The sequence below is a fragment of the Amia ocellicauda genome, chromosome 7 (genome assembly GCF_036373705.1).
Source record: "Amia ocellicauda isolate fAmiCal2 chromosome 7, fAmiCal2.hap1, whole genome shotgun sequence".
Taxonomy (NCBI): domain Eukaryota; kingdom Metazoa; phylum Chordata; class Actinopteri; order Amiiformes; family Amiidae; genus Amia; species Amia ocellicauda.
The window spans coordinates 10882596-10902706 of NC_089856.1; the positions used below are offsets into that span (position 1 = coordinate 10882596).

A 20111-nucleotide genomic window follows, 5' to 3' on the forward strand; every position below is an offset into this window, starting at 1 on the left:
CAGCCATGCATTCTTGAGAAGGGAACAGGAACGAGAGAACACAAGAGAAGTCAGCAGCGGGATCCCTGGCTGATGTTGACGATGCTAAAGAGAAAACATTCAGGTCTCTCCTCTCTTCAGCCTGGCATCGTACTTGACTGATGAAGCCCAGTCAAATGAGTCCCAGGGGAAAGGCAAATAAAGCACACACTCAATGCACAGTGCTGGAGACTCAGGTCCGATATAGACCACACAGTCATTCCCACGCAGACTATTACAGATGGATCAACACCCCAGGCAATACATTTTGTTTTTCTATTCAACCCTATTCTATTCTTCTTCTATTCAAGAAGAGAATGTGAAACACACACACACACACCCATACGAGTGGGAAAAATAGGGTATATTTTCTGCTTGTTTTCTTTTTTTAAATATCACAGTGGTGCTATCTCTGTAGTTAATAAGTTGGCTTGTTTCCAATGGGCTGGTTAAGAAGTGGGGCAGCTCTCAGAAGGTACCCCATTCACGCCAGTATCCTCCACCCAGGCCAACCCTAGCCAGGTTATGACACTTTGCCCAGAGGGTCAGCTATGCATTTTCACAGTACAGTTTCAATTAGTGAGTTTGTTTGCTTTACTTGAAAGTTTAATACACCAGGCCCATACCAGTGCAAAGCAAGGACTGAAACCAACCACGGTACAGCCATAGGCGAATTTGCCATCGAAGTTGAAACAAATATATATGTCATAATGAGCATTTGGACGATCTGTGTATAATGTCCAGTCCTGCTAAGATTGATGGGACAGCTCTGTTTTCTGATTGGCTAAGGTGGAAACTGAGTTTATGGTTATGCAAATTGTCATTCAAAGTCAAAAGCGCATGAAACCGACTTTCACTCTGTCATGCATTAGAGATGGATAAAAAATAATAAACTAAAGGTGGTGCCCAAAAAGTGAGAGACCAAATAAATTAATAATAATAATACAGAGACTCTTGAGGAAGACTCTCATAAATGTGCCAAACTAACAGATTTATTTTCAAAAAGTCCTGGTTCTGCTGCCGTTGAGCAGTAGTACGTACACATTAGCACATATATAGTGTCAGCCTATGTAGTCGTGTGAGGTCGCCGCGCCCCGCCCTGATTGGAAACGCGTCCCATCAGCGCCCCTCCGAGTGCTCCACAGCGCAGCGGCTCCTGCGCAGCACAGTGTTTAGGCCTCTACGCCAAAAGACTGGGTTTCCCACCACGGGAAGCTTAACACTGTACTACTTTTACTGAGGGGTTACGTCACTTTGTAACATGCTCATTATAAACCGATTGAGCCCCGTTACACCTACAGCTGACAGTTAGTATGTTGTCTATATCGTATGATATACCAGTACATTAACAGTAGGCTAATTAGGCTATGGGGGATTCGGGGGAGAACACATGACAGATGTAATAAATGTGTATTTTAATATGTGGGGTTCAAATTCTTTTAACATTTATTGTAATTATATTTTGTGTCGCTGACTTTAATTAGGTAAGGGGTTTAATAAATTGGGATTCATCATTTTTAATCTGAAATTTCATCTGCAACACCTGATTCATATTCTGTTGCTTTTCACGTGCAGATCTGATTTATACTATTGGAAGCTAATTTCCTTATATTATATTAATTTATAACTTATTAATTTATATAGTATTAAATTAACTATAATTTAGAGATGGATGTTTTTATCACACAAAATGATAATCTGATGTATTATAAAATACTGAATAGTCCTATTTGTTTTTCACCACATAATTTAATTATCATGTAATTATAATGTAAAAACTGTTATAAATATAGCAGTGATATTGTTCACGACATAAACGTCTGCATTGAATTCTTCCCCCATTCAGCAGCTAATCCCTGTGACCCCTGTGATGTATTTTTGACAGTGATTTCAGTTTGAAAATTGTAGTCATCACAAATGCACTTCACAAAGTCTGTGTACCTGAGCGGATACAATTTTTTTGTGAGTGTGTTTTCTGAATTGGTGTTATTGTTAGCGAGTATAGGAATATGTTTGAAAGTACATTGTTGGGCGATTTGTACCCTTAAGACGGATACGAATACATACGGCATTTTATGCTCTTTTTCAAGTCTTTTTGACGATGATCTTATTACATACATACAAAATATTACACACACATATTACACCAATCAGCCATAACATTATGACCACCTGCCTAATATTGTGTAGGTCCACCTTTTGCCACCAAAACAGCCCTGACCCGTTGAGGCATGGACTCCACTAGACCTCTGAAGGTGTGCTGTGCTATCTGGCACCAAGACGTTAGCAGCAGATCCTTTAAGTCCTGTAAGTTGCGAGGTGGGGCCTCCATGGATCGGACTTGCTTGGCCAGCACATCCCACAGATGCTCGATTGGATTGAGATCTGGGGAATTTGGAGGTCAAGTCAACACCTTGAACTCGTGATTCATCAGACCAGGCCACCTTCCTCCATTGCTCCGTGGTCCAGTTCTGATGCTCACGTGCCCAGTGCTTTCGGCAGTGGACAGGGGTCAGCATGGGCACCCTGACTGGTCTGCGGCTACGCAGCCCCATACGCAACAAACTGTGATGCACTGCGTGTTCTGACTTTTTCAGCAATTTGAGCTACAGTAGCTCATCTGTTGGATCGGACCACATGGGCCAGCCTTCGCTCCCCACGTGCATCAATGAGCCTTGTCCGCCCATGACCATCATGACCACTTTTGATAGGTACTGAACACTGCAGACCGGGAACACCCCACAAGAGCTGCAGTTTTGGAGATGCTCTGACCCAGTTGTCTAGTCATCACAATTTGGTTGTCAAAGTCGCTCAGATCCTTACGCTTTTCCTGCTTCTAACATATCAACTTTGAGGACAAAATGTTCACTTGCTGCCTAATATATCCCACCCACTGACAGGTGCCATGATAACGAGATTATCAGTGTTATTCACTTCACCTGTCAGTGGTCATAATGTTATGGCGGGTCGGTGTATATAAATAAATAAATTACTTTGTCTATTATTTACCAGCAAGATAAGCCCCACTGTGAAGTAGAACGTCCAAAACAATAGTTGAAACTCATCAATGCTCCTCTCCATGGAAGTCTTTAGTAAAATACTGTTTTATTAGGAACACAAAATTCTAAATGTTTATACTTTTTAATAATGTTTGTTTAAATCAATTTCTAAAAACCATTTAAAAATCCTGATCTAAATCATAACACAACTTAAAACAAAACCAAGTGACAAGTGTATGAAACCATAATTACATTAATTAAATCAAGTGCCAAAAAAGTGAATATTCAATATCTTAAGGTTAATGAAAACAATCTGGTACATTGCAACACTTAACAGTTAATGCACTGGATAAACAAAAATATAAAAAAACGTTCAAAATACTATTTTATTCGTTTTAGTATTTTAAATCATCATAAAATAAAAACATTCAAAATTGTAATGCTTTTGATTAATTTATTTTTTAAATCCAATTCTAAAATCAAATATAAATCATTAATATCTTAGTGATTAGAAAACAAAATACAAAAATTAATTCAAAACAAATACATTAAAGCATGAAACAAATTTGTGTTTAAATTTGGCAAACTGCCAAAAAAACAACAACAAAGATTTAACAAAACAATCTAGTGTATTGTATAATTAATGGAAAATGTATCTGATGAATCAAAAACTAAACAAAACCATCAAAAAAACAAAACCAAAACAATCTGACAATCTCAGTCAATGCACTAAGATAAAGAAAACTAAACAATACCACCAATCGAGCTTGCACTGATTCATCTTCCAGGAATCATAAAAACTCATCTGATTAATAATGTTGTTTTGTTCTGTCAAGATAGTTTGTGGGTGGTAAGTGGCAGCATACACAACAGACAACTTCATACGAAATGCAGACCGCAAGATTAAATCAAAGTAAATTAGATAACAATTTTGACAATAATTTATCATTTCTATTCTATTTATCAGACCTGCTTTTGAACCCTTATTTAAGCAATTTCCAAAGAAACAATAATTACAATGTAATTGAAAGTAACTGTCTGAGGATAGTTCTAGACCATCTGACATAAACCTAAAAGGGAACAGCTTGATGGTTGTTTGTGGTTTGGGTATGGGGGGCTGGTTTTGCTAAAATGCCAGTGCTGAATTTTGGTCCCAGTCTGCCCCTGCACACAGCACATAACCTTTGAGGTTAAAAACAAAGAAAAGTCAGATACTTATTTCTACTGAGGTCCTCTTACATAGACACAGATGCATAGAAAAATACAAATAATTTCAAAACAACAATCATATATGTGAGTAATTATCTAAAGGAAGCTTTGAAATTAGATTTAGATTCAATATTTTTGGCTCCAACTGAGAGAAACATTTGGGCAGGATGTTGTGAGAAAGCCCAAAACATCAGCAGTCAGTTTTAGAGACCAACATGTTGATGTCCCCTTCCTGACACTGCACATCACGCACTTGGAAAGCCCTGGCGCTGTTCATGAACATGCACATGCTATAGTCCGAGTATCCCTCATCAGAGGAAGGCTTGGGTTGCCGTTTCGGCCTTGTCGGGCTCTTTTTATCTCCCGTGTTGCTCAAAGCATGTTTGTTTATATCGAAAAATGAACGGAAGAATTGGATACAAAAATGATTGAGGTGCCCGGATCACACAGCTTCCAGCTGGAGTAGAGGGGTTAGGTCTATGGCCAGGCCAGAGCTGGTTGACTGGCTGGCTGGTTGACCTATCTCCTGTGATGGTTTCCTCTTGACCTGGTTTGACCTACTTAAGAGCTTGAGAGTCTTTCTACCTCAGGGCAGGAAAACTCTCAATCTCAAATGAAAGATCACACATTACAACCCTGTACCGAAGGGCATATACTCTTGGACTGACCATGGCAGTGCTCTGATCTCTGGCCCTTGCTGTTCAAATGAAATCTTGTGCACAATGTCTGCAGAATGCCTGTGGTCTAAGAGGATCAACTTTGTTACTGCTCTTTGAGGCTGATGTTCTCACCTGCTAAAAGCACTATGAGATAACTACAGAGGACAAGACGCTATATAATGATAAAGACTGACTGACTGACATCAGCATAGACATCCTGCAGGAGGGCAATGTCACCCACTACACAGGAGTGGGGACCGTGGGAACATCTTAACAGAGGAAATGAGTTATAAAACAGGGACAGAAGTACATAAAGCAACAGCCCTGGTCACTTATAACGAGCCCCAAAAGACAATTAAAGCCACACACTCCAGGGTCATAAAAGAAAATGAATACAAGAAGGAAATTATGTTTTTTTTTTTCTTTAAATAAAAAATTACACATGACATTGGTCTGGCAGTGCTCATGAATGACCTAGTAAAAGCGGCTTTCAAAAGAGAATGTAACAAAAGAAAACTTCCAAAATAAATAAATAAATAAATGTTGAAAATACTGAATGGGAAGGACAGAAAACCATGAAGATTAAAATCCAATTGATATTCCTGTCCTTGTGACTGTAGACTTTTGTTGTTTCTTTATTCCTTTTGAGTACTATTATGGGAGGGGGGGGGCAAAAAGAAAACATAAAAAAATAAAAAAACTGTTTATCAGATGAAAGACAGTTTAAATGCAGCATCTCTGGAGGACGAGGGCTGCGTCTTGTTTGTTCTCGATGCCGTCACAAAAAACAAGTGGTGCACCGGGGGGCGGGGGAGGTGTAGCGAAAACAAAGAGCAAGGTCAGAGCATGGCCCGTGTCTACGCAAAACCATGCCTGCACACTGATGCACTCTTCCTGCACAGCCTCTACACACAATGCGCTTTCAATGCAGTGCCAAGGGCTTCCATTAATAACCACACAACCGGATCCGGCCCCCAGAATCCTCTCACCTCTGCTACGGGATTAGCGGCTGCTTCAGTCACAGCCCTTGTCCCTGATCCTGTTCTCTCAATGGCCGTACACAGACAGAGGGACAGATAGACGGACGAACGGGGGTTGGGGAATGCAAGATGTTGTATTGTATTTAACTGAACTGAACTTTAACTCTGGTGCCTATCAGTGGGTGCTGAGTTACAAGACACTATAGGAATGTGGCCCCTAAGTATCAGCACACAATGGAAATCAAATTCAAGGACTAAGTGAAGAGTGAATGGGGCCCAAAAAGCAGTCAAGACAGATTTAGACAGAAAGACAGACACAGGAGTTTGGTTTGTGGGGAGAGGTGAAGACAGCATGAAGCCAGCATCTCTCTCTGTCTCTCTCTCTCTCTCTCTCTCTCTCTCTCTCTCTCTCTCTCTCTCTCTCTGTCTCTGTCTCTGTCTCTCTCTCTTTTGCTGTGGGCCTGCTCTATGTGGGACTGGGCTGCCTGCCCTGCCGTCACATAGGGATTTGTAAAGGAAAGGGCTGTTTGTTTTTCAAGAAGTTGTGAAGTGCTTACAGTTCCTGAGGAAGAGGCCGCTTCCCAGACACCCCCCACCAACCCACCCACTCTACATGGCCAGCTAAAAATAGGCCATTGTCTAACTTGCCCAGAGCGCTGTTCTCCTCCGCAGAGAGAGAGTACTGGAGAGGAATTCCTTGGCAAAGCCAGCTAACCTGACAATCCGCAGATGACCGTATCGCTTCTGCAATCCACCTTCCCACATCCTTCATCCGACTGATTGTGTTACTGCACTTTTGTACTGATTTACAATGCTGCTTGTGTAAACTGTAAGTCACTCTGTATAATGGTGACTGCTAAGAAAGATATAATAATAGTAATAACCCCACACAATTTCACAGCTAAGACCAGGGTGGCAAGAATCCCTTCACATAACTTAAAAACTGAAAGTCACGTTGTCTTGGCCCATTTGGCAAATTTTCCCAGATTGTATTTGGAATAATAAGAATAACCCACAAGAGAAAATGTGAATAATGAGCACAACTACACATTTTGTTTTAGGTGTTGCTGTCCATCAGACGTTCAGATAAAGACTGCAGTGACTCCCTATTGATAAAGACACTCAGTGATCATGGATGAGATGGACAGCCAGCGTTGCACAGCTGAAAGACATGGATCGGAGAATCCCAACAACACAGTAAGCATGACTCCTCCTGCCACAGCATGTGTCATTACAATGCCCTGAAACCACAATCATAATTCCTTCAAAGAACATAATTGAGATTTATAACTAGATCAATTGCAATGCTTTTTGGCAGCACCACTGTTTTGTTTTAAAATCCTGGCCTAAGCCAACTTTTTAACTCAATATTTTCGGAGAATCTCTGCAACCTCATGGGAACTTCCACACAAAATAAAGGACAGACTCGAACCAGCTGTACAGTTTTCTGTTTGTGAATGTGTGTGTGTGCACATCTCCATATCCCTGCACACGTTTGTGTGTGTGTGTGAGTGCATACATTTACATTGTTGTTTGTACATGCTTGTGTTTGTGTGGGGGGGGGGTGCTGACACCAAGTAACCCCTCCTGGAAGCCATCACAGAGGAATTAGCCAATCATGTGTTCCCATTACACTCACAAAGTGGAGCTAAATGTGACACTTGGATAGAGAAGGCAAATGACAATATGTGCCGAGGTGAAAAAACTGGGACAGCTGCTCATAATAAACATGCAGCGCAGGTTTGGTTTTTGTGTTTTGGTTTTTGTTGGGAGGGGGTTGGTATATTTTCTAATGCGGAACAAATAGGAATAGATGTACGTCCTCATTCTGGAATTTTGCAGTCCTGTTCTGGGCCTCATCAACATGTGGGATCAGCCGGTCCAGTGTGTGGGAGACTGACAGAGTGAGGCTATTTGAACTGTCCTACACAACCCCTGAGCACCATAACTGCTGGAAAATCTATTATCACTGGGAGGCAGTGTGAGAGTTTGCCATTATCCCAGAGAGAGAGAGAGACAGAGACAGAGACAGAGAGAGAGAGATATCACACAGGTCTCAGAAATCCATTTATCATCTCTCGTCACACATGGCCTGTTTGTTTCTCTCAATACAGTGCAATTCAATTCAATTCAATACAATACAACACAATGTCATTTTTGGTCTGTTGGGTGTATTTGCCCTAGCACAGTGTGCTGCTTCAATGCAAGCATCTCAGCGCGTTTCCCTTGATTATCCACGAACTCCTACAAAATTCTGCTTCTACAATCCAGACCGGAACAAGCCAGTGTAAACAAGCCGTTTTTTCAAGACCAATACAATCCAAAGCCTCAGGCATCCTGGATGAGAGGTGGAAGGCAGATCTGATTTAGTTGAGGTCAGCAATTCATGGCTTCCAGGCACACGCTGTAACCTGCCAGTTGTTTCTCCAACAGGGCTCAGAAGCTGTATTCTCTCAGATGGATCTTGATAAAGAGGGAAGGAAGCTTGTACTGACAAAATAAACCCCTGACAATGAATCAGAGAGAATTTCGGTCTCTTAGATGGCTGAAGTTCTCCATAGCCTCAGAATAGGACTAATTAGGGATAATAATAATAATAATAATAATAATAATAATAATAATAATAATAATAATAATAATAATGATAATAATAATAAACTACTTATATTATATATTTCATACATTAATGTGCCACTGAAAGTGCTTTACATATATATCTTGACATCAAAATGAATTACTAATTAATTATTTAATTGCTTTTTACAACTTGATATAGAGGGTGCCAAATGAATATGAAGTAAATTCCAAATCTTAGGTGCATAAAAACAAAAGGCTGATTCTCCACTTTTCTTATATTTTACATTAGGAATATTGAGTAAGCCAGTGTTAGAAGATCTTAAACTTCAATTTGGAACATCATTTGTCACACACTCACTAATGTACAAAGGTGCTGAACATTACAACAGTAAAATAATTTAAAAATGTATAATTAAACAGGTAACCAATGCAAAGATGTTAGAACAGGTGTAATATGCTCTCTTTTTAAGTCTGTATCAACACTATGTTGTAATAAGCCTGCAGTGCTAGAAGCTTATTTAACTGGATCATAGCACATTTTTGGGAATGGGTTTGGGTTTCCAACAGCTCCCATTGCAAGTCAAGTGGGCAGATAGCTTAAAAGGTAGAGCAGAATTTTATAACTCTATGATGTATTTATTAGATTGGCAACACGACCTGCCCCAGTCCCTGAGAGTGGAAAAAGAGTCACTGTGCATCAGACCCATGGAAATGTGTATTTGCTTTCCAAATGAAGAAAGATGCATGTCTGTGTCTCTTGATACCCACTTTGCAGCCAAGCCTAGTCAATTTTGATTAAAAGCTGAATGCACCATGGGAGGGTGTTGTCAGGGATGGAAGCAAACAGCCAGGGGCAAGGATTAGAATAAAGTACTGTCCTGCTCTGGAGTGAAGAAAATACAAAAAATAACAGCATAAAGGTATGTATACAGAATAATTCTAGAGCTCATCCTTTGGTTTTGCATGCTCCCGTGCCAACAAAGGTTTATTGCTTCCCAAGCAGAAGGTTTGCTGGCCTCCAAGGCCATCTGGGATGCACCTGTATGTTAGTGAGCAGAGGCCTGGCAAAGTGAACTGCTCTTAATGGGTCTCCTTCAGCAGAGAAAGACACACAGGAAAAGACATGGAGATGAAGAGGAGAAGAGCTCCCTAGGCACTACTCTAATGCACTTGTACCAAGCAAGAGATCCCTGATCGGCTTCACTGCCTGTTCTATAGTGGATGTACAACTTCATTTGAATCTTTCTTTATATGCCCCACATATCTCCCTCTTCCTCTCTCTCTCTATCTCTCTCTCACTCTCTCCTCTTCCCTTGTTAACTGGTCTGGTCTTTTCCTGCCCTCAGCAAACACTCCGAATCTCCGAATCTCACTTGCTCTCTTCTTTTTGAGTCAATCTCTCCAGAGACGTTAACAGTGTAGGGAAGGGCCGAACTCCCATGTTTCAGTCTCAAATATGCGAGTCACCGTTCACTTCCTTCTCCTGTCCAGTTTTGTCACTATTGGGGTATGCTAGAAGCTGCATTTAACTGGCCTATTGAATGAATCTCCACAGGGAGAAACAGAGGGTCTGTTCTCTGGTGTAAAGAGTTTAGCCCTGGTAAGTGCAAGCAGAACAAATCCTCTTATTTCACCCTTTTAAACAAACAAAGAAACTATCTAACAAAAGAAACTAATAAATAAATACCATATAAGAAAACTGCTGAATAAAGAGATGCAGAAGGCAACTAAACCCTTTAAAATTACAGGAATTGCTCTGAAATAAAAACATTTGGAAGTACACTTCTCTTTTAAAGCCTAATACAGCAAATAAACTGTATGACTTTGGTCTGTTTAGTACTGAAATTAGATGTCTATCTGTCATAGCCAATACATTACCAGGACCAGAGCAATTTGTTTTTATTATTATTATTGAAATGAGGGATGTCATTGACCTTAAAATCTGACTTTTGAACAGACACCGAAGACAGGCCGGTCAATGTCATCATTGCAAATGCCCTTCCATAAAAAGTGGGATAAAACCACAGAACTATAGATTAATCTGTCAGTTACATGCCATTACAGTCATGAAATCATTAGAGTTATAGAAGCTACTTAACATGTATATGGACCAGGCAGACCAAGCACATATTTGATCACACAACAGTGGCAATGGATGCCATTAAAGTTAATTTGGTATGACACTGTAGCGTGCCACTGTAACAATAACACAGCGCATAATAACTAATAAATGTATTATCATAGCACTATCATACAATTTTTGTTCTACCTGCAATGATGTATTGGTCTCAGAGTTTGTAGAACCCAGCAAACCATACAATAGATGTGCATTACTTAAAACTAAGGCTTTCAGTTAAGTTCTACATAAAAGATGAATTCCTGGACAGAAAACGAGGAATCACATGGAATGTAGGCAAGTGAAATGGGTCACAGGTTATCGCTCTCTCCGATTTAGTCTCCTACTGGTGCAGTTAGTTAACAACAACAACAACAGAAAAAAAACACACACACACACAGACTGCAAACTTGATCACGACTGGGCAAACGCCCAGACAAAGTACTACATGTAGGTAACAGGAACGTACACTATCTGAGATATCAAAGTTGGAATGACCTTGAGGAAGCAACCCTACGAACAGCATGTAGAACATCTAGACAATGCAGGGAAGCTGTGCAAATCCTAACAAAGACGTGGGAGGAAAGTGTGGAAGGTGTATCGATATCAAGTGAAGTAAAGGTTAAAACCATCCATACAAATACAGTTCGACCTCTGGAAGAGTGTGCGGTTAAAGTCTGTCACCGCCTTACCCAAGAGGGCTCTGCTCCCTTGGAAAGCCTTCAAAGAGCAGCAGGCCCCTGGCCACGAAGTAAGGTTTCGAGGAACTGAAGCTAGGATTGGAGGTAGAGGAGACAGCCAGGAAGCTTTCCAAGACCCTCAAAGGTACTGGCAAAGCTGACACAAAGCACTGTTTCCAACTCAATAGTGACACAAAAAGGTCAGGAGAGTAAGGGTTGAGTAAAGGTGGAGTGACAGCTGGAGGAAGCTCTGAATACGAAAGTCTGAAGGATTTCCATTAGCATTGTTTTTTATTTTCTCGTGATCTTGACGACAGCAGCAGTGTTGGCAGAGGCAACTACAATACACTAATTCAAAACAGAACACAAGGTACCAACAACTTTATACACGTCACCGGGTTTTTCGGTCATGGGTCTTTTCATCAAAGTATATTGATAATCAGTGCATTGTAATAATGCAAGCTCCCTCGCCCAGTACAAACAGGTCTGACTTGCTGATGAAAGAAGTGATTTATAACCTAATTATATTCCAGTGCTGTGGTGGGGGGGAGAGGTCAATGGATTATTTTGTAGTTATTTATTTAGATAATTGCAGCAAGGATCAAACTCGGTCTAGGTAATTTGAAATAATCATTAACCACAAATGGAGGGAAAAAATGACAATGATAAAAATAAATCTTAACACACAGACTCATGCAATCTAATTGAACATTACAGGCGCTCCTGGCAAACTGAGATTTTCACCTGTGGTGCAGCTACACTTGAAAACGCTTCCCAACTTTTTTTAAGTTCAAACTGCAATGCAATCACTACCTGTATTCGTACATGCTGGCTAGCTGTCGTCTGTCAGATTGGCAGCCCATACTCCACACGCCTCTCTAATGCAATGCTGGTGGCCACAGGTGCTGAAACATTCCCATTTTTTGAACCAGTGAGTGTGAGATCCAATGGACAATGTGTACCCTGCCCAGAATTATCAGTCTCTTGCTTTTTTCCATATTGATGCCTGACAACTCCAGATTATGTGGGTGGTTAAACCTAGGGTGCTGGGAGACTTGGCACTACTGGAGTCCTGTCACAGGGCAATGTCACGCCAGCGAGTGTGGACTAATGCACGTAAACACAGCTGGCTGATAAAAACATGTGCTTTGCTGAGGCTCTGGGCTCCACATCCTGACTCTTCCTCACCAGGCCTCTTGGGTCACAGTGTACTAGACAGCACGATCCCTGACATTAAAAGTTAAGGAACCTCATGGGCTCTTTAAAACAGCCAGGATTAGAAAAAAGATAAACTAGGTTAGCTAGCCTAAACTAAAAAAAGAAAATCAGCCACTCTTTCACTTTGAAGGGTGTCATTAATGCTCTGATTCTTGCACATGCCATAAGTCCACCTTGGAATCTCAATACACATCCAGTTCAATTCTATTATTTTGCATGCATCTATACAACATATTATGACTAATCATGTACTTTGGACTCTGAATTCTATTCTGTGTATTTTATGGCTGACGAATGCCCGTCCACTGTGGAATGCATATATATATATGAACATTACCATAAAACATTATCGTATAATATTTTCACAACCCCTGGAGTCTTATATATTTGTGTTGTGTCGCGACATGATATTCCTCTGTGCTCACTTGATCCAACATTGTGTGGTGGAGCTAGGAATCGGCAGTGGCTGAGAAGCATGGCTGCAGTTCATTAGCTGGGAGAACGCTTGCTGACGGCACCTCTTAAAAAGCAACCTACTACTTTCTACATTTCAACATTTCACATGCTTCTCCAACGTTTTTGGAGGCCGTACCTGAGTTCAGAAAAATACAGAACAAAATATGAGATGCACCAACACCTTGTTGGATCCTAGGTGGCACATGTGCCAGTGATGTCACACATTCGGCATCCCAGAGGACACTGTTGTTGCACCGTTACAGCTCTCTGAAAGCGGACATCTTGAAAGAGAATCGGCTCGACAGTAACTTATAGGTTTTAACAATTTAAGGATATCAATGGAAACAAAATCACAGGCATGATATTTATACACACATATATGGTATTTTTCGAACTGATTACAGTTCCATTGAAATCACTCTCTTATGTGTTATTAAGTGACTTGAGTGACCTAGAAGAAGGGGGCCCCTAGATTCACTGAGTATAGATCTCTCTAATTAAAGAGTTTGTCAGTAAGACGGGGGAGTGGGTGCAGTCCGGTCCTTTGCTCTCTTCCAGTCAGAATCTGGTTAATATGTTTTTGGACAAAAAGGAGGAAAAAAAAGGAATTGAAACTGACTTCATTAAGCATTTTCTGATCATGTAACTTCTTCTGTATGCAGAGGCATTCGCACAGGAAGAAGCACCGCAAAAAACCAAAAATAAGAAACCAAAACAAAAAGACACATTAATAAAATACACATTGCAGCTTTCCCCACTAAATCATAAATCTCAGCCTTACGCTCACTTGGGAGTTGTTCAAAACTAAGGCTCTGGTTTTCCTTGAGGCTCGGTAATGCCCACAGATTATTCTCCATGACTGTTGTGGCTCATTCTGCATATTGGAAAAAATCCTCCGAACACAGAAGATGTCTCTCTGAAGCACACTAATTACACACAAAACCTGCTTTGAACTAATTCAGTTCCTTCCATCCAAACTCCAAAAGATCCTTCCACACCTCAGCAGCCCAAGGACACATACAAGCAGGCAAACAAAGCACCTTTCCCCCCGATAAAGTAGGGTGAAATAGATAAAAGTATTATGAAAAGGCTAGTGTTAACCAGGCCTGATTAAACCACTTTAATTAACAATACACAACCAGTAACTCTGACAGGAAAACGCTACTGATGGATTTCTGGGCAATAGCAGGCTGTTTTGGAAGGGTACCCAATGTTTCAAACGTAAGACAGGACCAGACATGCTGTTGACGAAACCAGTCTGGGTGGAGCTCTGTGTCTCAATCAATGGGTAGAAATGCTGCCATTCTTTAAAAAGAAAAAAGGAAAAAAGAAAGACAAAACAAATCTCAGCTCTGCTCCAGTTTCCATTAATGGCAACAAACTACTCTGAGAAGCTACTGGGGCTATTGATTTAGTAGTTTGGGTTTTTTGTTTGTTTATTTAATCCTCAGCAGACCTCTAAGTAGAGGGAAGGGGATCCGTTTTGCTCAGATCTTATCTTAATAAAGAGTTTGTTTGTTTTTTTCTCTCCAGGAAAGTTGAGAAAGTTGGTCTGTTTCTGCTTCCAAGACACGTACGCAAAGCAGCTTCCAAGTAGCTGTGTTTAAGCAAGGCCGGCAGCCACACAGGAGAATTAAGCACAGTTCAGTGCCTTTGTATTGTCTCTGGGGAATTGTTATAAATTAAGCTTATGGTCTCATCTTAACACAGCTTTGTGTCAGAGTGATGACACTGCACCTCTCTCCCTCTCACTCACCCTCTTTGCTCTCCTGTGAAAGAGACGAGTGAAAACCTAGTTTCTGAAATCTGTCACTCTGATTGGCGGAAACCCCTACCCTGGAATTTGAAGATCCACAGTGTGATGACAGATCTATGTTATAGAGGGGAGGACAGTGTCGATGGGGTTTTGAAGCTCAGGGGATGTTGCTTTGCATGGGTACCAGCTCCCCAGAAGTCAATTCTACAGGCAACAACCTGCAGGCCTTTCAAAAAAACACTCTAGATCTTAAACACAGGGATTTCCAAAAGACATTTTCCAAAACAATGTTTGTCGTTAAATATTTGGTAGAGGAGAAACAATGAACAAAAGGATATTCGCAGACGTGTGTTGAAAGCTTTCTCTGGCAAACAATTTATGTATTCAATTTTTAAATAAAATATACCGTTTACCCCTTTCAGCACCCATTACAATCTGCCAAAGATAAGAAACCAGGCAGTCTAGAATATGAACTTGGCTATTGCAGGATATTCCACATAGGCAATGACTGGTTGCAAAGGTGATTGTGGTTTTCCTTCCATAAGTGAACTAGAATTTTTCACATCTACTTAACAGAGGTTATACCTATATGCTGACAAGCATGGTCAGGGCCAAGAGCATAGAAATGACCTTTATTTTTAATCTTCTCCAACCTCCGAATTGGTTTGATGAGTGGGAGGAGTCTCTTAAGTCAGTTTCTGTATTCCGTGTTGAATTTAATTTAATATCAAGGTTACCTGTGATTCTAGGCATGCACGTTTCTTCCTTCATAAGTTAAACTGAATTTTAAACACAATCTGCCATTCAAACAGTTTTGTATTTCTCCTTTCCAGGGAAAAAAGCTTGTCCAAAGTAGAGTAGTAGGAGGCAAGTAGGAAATTGCAGAAGATGAACAGCTCTTTGTAGTATTTTTACCACAGAATTAAATATTGACAGAGACATGATCCTAAATTACATATTTTCACTTCATGTATAAGGGAGATATGCTGCAACTTAAGGTAGGCATTCACTTTCTGGTTCCCACAAACAAGCAGCTGTCCAATCTGCACTCCCGACAGTGCTGTGTATAGTTAACAAGATCCCCCCCACCCTGCAAATGGTGAGTGCTGTGCTGTATGAGGGGTCTCGGGCTTTGTGTCCAAGGTTGGTGAACACAGTGTGACCAGGAAAGAAATGTCAACGTGAGGAAGCAGATGGGGAATGGCTCCACACAGCAACACAGAAATCTGAGGCAGAGGAAATCTGAGCAATTGCAAAAAAGTGAATGTATAGGTTTCACAGGCCTGGGGAGTTAGTTTAGGGGTCACCTCAATTACAGTTTGACACTGGTCGTTCTCCTCTCTTGGACAGTACTGGACGGTGCTGCTGCCCATGAGCATTAGAACGGCAATGTCTTACCACTGTATCCTGGTCCTGGAAGACCCTCTACCCTACTGGTTTTTATTCCAACCAAGCTCTCCATTACTTAATTGAACCTTAATTGAAGTCATAATCTGCTTAGATTTGACTTGTTAAATTGTATAAAAGAATACTGGCTTTAATAAGTTCTTTATAGAATTCTATACTTCTATACTATTCTATACTTAACTTTCAACCCCTACTGTACTAATATAATTAAAAGGCTGTGATTTATTAATTTTTTAGTTCAATTAAGGGTTCAATTAAGTAATTGAGAGCTTGGTTGGAAGAATCACTGCCTCAGAAAAACCATCTGATAAATAACTTAATAATAACAGTAACAACAGCAACAACAACAACAACAACAACAACAACAACGATTGGCTTTGCACTCTGACTATTGGAGACGTAAGAACAGACCATATTTAAAATGCAGAGCCTTACCAGTGAATGCAAAATGTTCACTGCATTTATACATACAATCATACATGCATGCCTCAATAAATACAATAATAAGTCCTAGAAGCTAAACCACCAAGAGGATAATGGTGGGACACAACCAGTTTTGGGGAAAACAAAACAAACGCTTTATAACAAGAATTAGGCCTATCCCAGTGCAGGAATGCATGAGATTGAAATACCCATAGTTACAGTACTAAAAGATAATTATAAATATTTAAAGCAGTGTTATTTATTTAACTTGAGGATTGTTTGATTACGCCATAATAAACAAAATTAGCCAAAAAAAAAAAATATTCATGTGTGTATTTGTGTGTATAGAGACATTGATTACACGCAAAACACCAACAGACATATTCATTGTTGCCAAGAATAAAAGGCGCAGGACGTCCAGCCACCCGCAGTATAAACAGGATGGGATGAGAAAAACCAACAGAAACGGAGATACAACTGTAATGTGTTGCATTCACACAGTAATACAGCGGCGCTCACCAACAGTTTGAAATATTAGTGAACCCACACGGAGAAACTAAATCTAGACTACTTTTATTATTATTAAACAGCTATAGGGGCCGACATAAAACTTGATAAATAGCCTACTACAAAGCACATGCGTATAAAACCAGTGGAACAAAAGTATTCACCATTTACTCATAAAAAATGACATTAAAAAAACCACACACAATCCACATTCTTCCCTGACACATTTAGATTGAGTGGTTAAACAAACCCGTCTCGCCTATTTATTTGAAATGCTTTTCACAGATCAATGACTTTCAAGATAAGCTGATTAATATATACATATAGCCTACAGGCGCACATATATGTCATAAAATGGGATTTTAACAAAAACAATTTTAGCATCAACAACTACGTACCTTCTGGTGAATTGTGTGCGCTAAAAATGTACCTCCTAACCCAGTGGCGTTTAATAGTGGTGTCTTTTCATCCTTTCCCAGTGACAGGCGGTCTGTGTAATATCCCCGTCAGCCTCAGTCCTTCCACGGATATCCTCTCCAGGCGCGATGTCTCCCTAGCCTTTCTGCGCGACTCCCAGTGACCAGTGCAACCAGTGCAACCAGTGCAATGCCAGTGCAATCCAGAGTCTCCCGGTCCCGATTCCACAGTTCCTCAGTGTTTATGGGTGATGTTGCGGAGTCGCTGCTCGTCTTTCAATCGTCACAAACGCACGCTTTACATCTCTCCCGATGTGAGACCTGCCTGTCCATCGACTGGGCTTAATTTTGCTCGCAAATGCGCACTAAGGTAGGCTACACTACCTGTCTTCCGTTTTCACTTTTTTAATTAGACGTCGTGGCTTTCGTTGACACCTCTGATTCGCTGCTCGCACACGTCCCAATTTAAATAAGTCTCTTCTTCTTCAATAGCCCTGTCCACTGGGACAGCCGCACACTCACCGCACTGACCGCACTTCTCACTGGCGCTCCAGTCGGCTTCGGAGCGAAAGGGTTAAACTCACTGGTAGCGCTGAGTACGCCAGACCCAAGACTACTAGTGCTTTGCATACGTGTAGTTTAAATATATTTGCGAATATGGAAAAGCAGTTGTCAAGCTCAGTGAAATATGTCACAGGGTAACCCGACCTTTTCTATCCTATCCTTAAGAACGCATATTAAAGCAAAAGTTTACACACACTCAAACAAATGCATACTGCATATCTATATCTTTTTAACCTTTATTATAAGTGGCTCGGTGGGCTTATTCAAGTACCTTAGCTAGATTTCATCATGCAGATCAGTCACTGTGGATGAAATGCTAATGTAATAATTGAGAGGTCACACTCAGGTAGTAAGTTATTAGTACCTGTAATGTATCAGTTTAATTTCAGGAATTCTGTACATTTCGCTGCTTGCTCAGTTAATCATAAAAGCACGCTCAAGTTAAGTCTCAAAGCAGTTTTTATTTTTTCAATTAAGTAAAAATCGTTTTTCAGTATATAGTTCAGCTAAGACGGGTCCTTTATTGATACCAATCAGCTTTGCGGTTTCACATCAACAATTTTTAGTTACTCAACTGACTTCTATACACTCTACCTTGGTGTGGCGAAAGTAACTAGATGCATGTGCAAGGTGAAATACAACTTTAATTAAGAGATGTAAAACCCCTAATGAACCAATCAAGATGTACTCACCAACCTGTCTGGCCAATGTGGTGAGTTATGGCTAATAAACCCCCATGATGGTGAAACAAAATAAATGGCCCTCAGTCCCTGGCAGCTGGATTGGCACTGCCCAAGGCAGCAGTCAGGAGAGCATGAAAGCAGAGGGTGTTAACAATCACCGGATATAAACAGGCTGCCATAGTTTTCTGACCCTAGATACATACAACTGCAGAACTCTCTCTAGAGCAGCAGAACTTCAAGAATTTGAAGAAGAACTGAGTAAAATTACAGGAGATGTCATAGGATTTGGTGAAATTAGAAGAAAAGGAAAATAACTAATTGAACTGAAGAGTGAACATTTTAATTTATAATGGCACAATTTTTGTTCACACAAGTGGTGTTGGATTAATTATACACAGGACACTGAAGAATAACATCATCGAATTTAACAGCATTTCTGACAGAGCAGTAAAAATAGCTATCCAGCTAAGAAAGAGATATTAACTCCAATTTGTCCAAGCCTATAAATCTACATCAGGTCATTCTGATGTGGTAATAGAAGATTTATATGAAGAAATAGGACAACTACATGAGAAAGGAAGAGCACACCTTAAAATCATAATGGGAGACATCAATGCAAGAATTGGAAAACAATAACATGAGGAGTCCTCAGTAGGTAATATATGGATATGGAAAGGAATGAAAGAGGCAACAGATTAGTGGAATTTGTAGAAAATGAAAATCATTTTATCACACATTCTCTCAAGGAGAAACGAAAAGAAAATTAACCTGGATAAGTCCTAATGGAGGAAAAAGTGAAATAGATTACATATTAAAGAACCATAAACAAATAATAGACAGCACTGACCTAATCAGATTCAGTATTGGAAATGAGCACATAATGTTTTGTTGCAGAATTCTTCCATGCCATAGTGGAAAAAGGAAAACTAAAGAAGAAACCAAACAAACCAATCGACATCTTGAACCTCATCAAGCGGAGAATTAGAATTAGAATTTGAAGAACGATTTAGTGTACTTATGACCAACAAGAAGACTTAGATGCATCACAGTTATGTGATCAAAAGATCGAGTGACAGCATGAAAATTGCAAGAGAATTTGGAGGAACTAGCACATCACAAGAAGATAAAAAGATCTCTGAAGAAACAACAGAATTTATGAAGAAAAGATAAATAAAATACAGTGAGGACCCCAAATCCAACAATAATTACATTGAGCTGTGCAAAAACATGAGGAAACATTACTGAAGATGTAAGAAAGTTTAATAACCTAATTAAAAAACATTGAAAAAAATGGGGCCATCAACTACAACACAATGTCTCCGAATAGGAAAGAATCACATCATTGCCCTGAAAAATGATGGCAAAACAATAAAAAACAGAGGTGTGATTATCAGAGGAGTGGAGGAATTCTACAAAAACCTATATAGTAGTGATGCCAGTAGT

At 40.1% G+C, this 20111-nt stretch overlaps 1 protein-coding gene across 2 annotated transcripts in view; it reads right to left on the minus strand.

Annotated features, from left to right (window-relative positions):
* Positions 1 to 18785, minus strand: part of LOC136752757 (calcitonin gene-related peptide type 1 receptor) — a 42882-nt gene extending 24097 nt beyond the window's left edge. Inside the window, exon 1 of one of the 2 annotated variants that reach the window (XM_066708336.1) lies at positions 18678 to 18785. The gene's annotated coding sequence lies outside the window, so the exon portion shown is untranslated. Of the gene's footprint in view, positions 1 to 17403; positions 18225 to 18677 lie in introns of those variants that run through there. The other variant, XM_066708335.1, reaches the window with a different exon arrangement.
* Positions 18786 to 20111: the final 1326 nt, after the last annotated feature.